Consider the following 3,956-nt stretch of genomic DNA (forward strand, 5'->3'; position numbering starts at 1 on the left):
TGGGTGCCAAGATGGGTCACAGGGTGGGTGCAAGGGTGGGTAGGTGCTAGGGTTGGTGTCAGGGTGGGTGGGTGCTAGGTTGGGTTCCAAGGTGGGTGCGAGGGTGAGTGTCAAGGTGGGTCACAGGTTAGGTGCTAGGATGGGTGAGTGCTAGGGTGCAAAGGTGCCAGGGTGGGTGCTAGGATGGGTCGATGCTAGGGTGAGTGGCAAGGTGGGTCCACAAGTGTCAAGGTGGGTGCCGAGGTGGGTGCCAAGTCGGCGACTGCTATGGTGGATGCCAAGGTGGGTCACGGGGTGGGTGCCAAGTTGCTAGGTTGGGTTCCAAGGTGGGTGCCAACGTGGGTGCTAGGGTGCGTGGGTTAAAGGGTGTGTCACAACGTGGGTGCCAGGATGGGTGCGCACCCACACTGGCCAAGACGGGTGCGGGTGCAAGGTTGGGTTCCAAGCCCGGTCACAGGCTGGGTGCTAGGATGGGTGGGTGCCAAGGTGGGCACCAGGGTGGGTGCACCCACCCTGGCCAAGGTGGGTCACGGGGTGGGTCCTAGGGTGGGTAACGGGGTGGGTACTAAGGTGCGTGCCAAGGTGGGTCATAGGGTGGGTGCCAAGGTGGGCACCAGGGTGGGTGTGCACCAACCCTAGCCAGGGTAGGTCACGGGGTGGTTGTCGGGGTGGGCGTCAAGGAGCCAAGGTGGGTGGCAAGTAGCCAAGTTGCGTGCCAAGGTGGGTGTCGGGGTGGGTGCCAAGGATCCAAGGTGGGTGCCAAGGAACCAAGGTGGGTGTCTGGGTGGGTGCCGAGGTGGGAGCCAGGGTGGGTCCCAAGGTGAGTGCAAAGGTGGGTGCCAGGGTCAAGGTGAGTGCCAATGTGGGTTCCAAGGTGCCAGGGTCAGGGTGAGTGCCAATGTGGGTTCAAAGGTGCTAAGTTGGGTGCGAGGTTGGGTGCGAGGGTGGGTGGGTGCCAAGGTGTGCTAGGTGGAAGCCCGGGTGGGTCGGCATCCCATGGGTGTCGAGTTGGGTGCCTGATGGGTGCTTCTTGTCAAGTTTTAGTCGTCGGGACTCATTTCGAGCCTTAGAGGTCGTTTCTTGTCCGGTTGCCCTGTCTTCGACCTGGGAACCCAATTTTGGTCCTCGGGTCCCATTTTTTTTTGTCTCGCATCCCACTTTTGGCCTGTGGCCTTTTCGGGGTCGATTCTCGTTTTGGGCATCAGAGCATGTTTCTTCTCCTAAAACCCAATATTTGTTTATTAAGTCTCGGAACACATTTTTGTTCTCGTGGACCCATCATGGGTCTTGGAACGCATTTGTGGTCCTTGGGTCCCATTTTGCATCCCGAAACTTGTGTTTTGGTGCTTGATCCCTATTTTGGGTGCCCACCTTGCACCAAGTGCGCACCCGGGGCAAACCGAGCGCCTTGGTGCACCGGGGCAAGATCGAGCGTGCACCCGAGGCGCCCCGAACATGCACCAAGGTGCACTCGGCCCACATGTGAGCGCAGGTCGTTGCGCCCGAGGTGGTGTGTGGGCACCGCGTTGCAGACGGGACACTGCACGCACACGACGCCCCCTCCAGGTGCACGCACGTAGGCCGGGCCGGGTGCACACCCGACGCCCTAGCAAGGTGCGCGCACCCGGGCAGGGCTCACACTTGGCGAACGGGGCGCACTTCGCGAGGGAGGGTGTGCACCTCGACGGGGGTGGGTGGCCGGGGTGGATTCGCACGTGGGTCGCGGTTTGCTAAGTACACACTGCGACAAGCTCATAACGGGTGCGATCATACCAGCATTAGTGCACCGGATCCCATCAGAACTCCGCAGTTAAGCGCGCTTGGGCCGGAGTAGTACTGGGATGGGTGACCTCCCGGGAAGTCCCGGTGTTGCACCCTTTTTTAGTTTTTCGCCGGGCATCGCAATGCTATTTGAATAAACCTTTTGCCCGTTTGCGTTCTCGTCGGGGCCGGGCCGGGCCGGGGTGCGCTGCCCGCACTACCGCGCGCGCGGGGGGCGACACCGAGCGCGCACCCGAGGCACCCCGAGCACACAGGCCACGGTGCAACCCGGGCGTTGTGCGCGCACCCCGGTGCGCCCGAGGTGCTGCGCGCGCACCCAGGTGAAATCGGTGTGCACCTCGGCCAGTGCGCGCTCGGTCGAGTCGCGCACGTTGGCCAAGGTGCACGGTGATGTTTCTTACTCTAAGGTTCCGCACCAGACGCCCGGGACAGGTGAGCGAAGCTGGGCGGGGCCGGGTGCGCGGCCAGGGCAGGTGCACGCAGCTGGAGAGAGCTTTGGAGCACACTTCGGAGCGCACCAATGATGCGCTCCATTCAAAAGTTTCCTGAAAAGGCAAAAAAAGTTGAGATTATAGAATTTCCCACTTGAGAGATTGTAAAAAAAAAAAATTTAAAATGAAGGAAACGCGGGTGCCAAGGTGTGCGCAGCCCAGCCAAGGTGTGCGCACCAAGGCGCCCACCCTGGCAAAGGTGCACGCAAGGTGCGCACCCGAGGCAAACCGGACAATTAACCCAACTTTCGACTTCGCGCGCACCTTGGAGCGCACTTCGGAGCGCTCCTTGGTGCGCACCAATCTTGGGCACCTCGGAGTGCACCATGGCGCCCACCAAGGTGCGCACCCGGGGCAAACCGAGCTCCGACTTCGTGCGCACCTTGGAGCGCACGAAAGGTGCGCACCATGGCGCCCACCAAGGTGCGCAGCCCAGCCAAGGCGTGCGCATCAAGGTGCGCACCCTGGCGAAGGTGCGCACCCGGGGCAAACCGAGCTCCGACTTCGTGCGCACCTTGGAGCGCACAAAAGGTGCGCAACCCAGCCAAGGTGTGCGCACCCCGGTCAAACCGAGCTCCGAATCGTGCGCACCAGAGGTGCACGCCATCGTGCGCACCTTGGAGCACACTTCGGAGCCCTCCTTGGTGCGCGCCGATGTTGCGCACCTCGGAGCGCACCCGGGGAAAACAATGCAATTAACCCGACTTTCGACTTCGTGGGCACCTCGGAGCGCTCTCGGGTTCGCACCTCGGAGCACACCGAGGTGCGCACCTTTGATGCGCTGCCTTCACCAATTTCCAGAAAAGGCAAGAAAACATTGAGAAGGTGTGCGCACCGAGGTGCCCACCCTGGCGAAGGTGCACGCGAGGTGCGCACCCGGGGCAAACCGGGCTCCGACTTCGTGCACGCCGCACCTTGGAGCACACTTCGGAGCGCTCCTTGGTGCGCACCAGGGCGCGCAACCCAGCCGAGGTGCCCACCCCGGCGAAGGTGCACGCGAGGTGCGCACCCGGGGCAAACCGGGCTCCGACTTCGTGCACGCCATGGTGCCCACCGCGGCGAAGGTGCACGCGAGGTGCGCACCCGGGGCAAACCGGGCTCCGACTTCGTGCACGCCGCACCTTGGAGCACACTTCGGAGCGCTCCTTGGTGCGCACCATGGTGCCCACCAGGGCGCGCAACCCCGCCGAAGGTGCACGCGAGGTGCGCACCCGGGGCAAACCGGGCTCCGACTTCGTGCACGCCGCACCTTGGAGCACACTTCGGAGCGCTCCTTGGTGCGCACCATGGTGCCCACCAGGGCGCGCAACCCCGCCGAAGGTGCACGCGAGGTGCGCACCCGGGGCAAACCGGGCTCCGACTTCGTGCACGCCATGGTGCGCACCGCGGCGAAGGTGCGCACCCGGGGCAAACCGGGCTCCGACTTCGTGCACGCCGCACCTTGGAGCACACTTCGGAGCGCTCCTTGGTGCGCACCAGGGCGCGCAACCCAGCCGAGGTGCCCACCCCGGCGAAGGTGCACGCGAGGTGCGTACCCGGGGCAAACCGGGCTCCGACTTCGTGCACGCCGCACCTTGGAGCACACTTCGGAGCGCTCCTTGGTGCGCACCATGGTGCCCACCAGGCCGCGCAACCCAGCCAAGGTGTGCGCACCAAGGTGCACGCGAGGTGCGCACCCGGGGC

At 63.9% G+C, this 3,956-nt stretch overlaps 1 non-coding gene across 1 annotated transcript; it reads left to right on the plus strand.

Annotated features, from left to right (window-relative positions):
* The first annotated feature begins 1,759 nt into the window (after nt 1-1,759).
* On the plus strand, nt 1,760-1,878 carry LOC131866606 (5S ribosomal RNA). The gene has a single exon (XR_009365207.1). It is a non-coding gene; the product is annotated as a 5S ribosomal RNA (ribosomal RNA).
* The last annotated feature ends 2,078 nt before the right edge of the window (nt 1,879-3,956 follow it).

The sequence above is a fragment of the Cryptomeria japonica genome, unplaced genomic scaffold (genome assembly GCF_030272615.1).
Source record: "Cryptomeria japonica unplaced genomic scaffold, Sugi_1.0 HiC_scaffold_151, whole genome shotgun sequence".
NCBI lineage: Eukaryota > Viridiplantae > Streptophyta > Pinopsida > Cupressales > Cupressaceae > Cryptomeria > Cryptomeria japonica.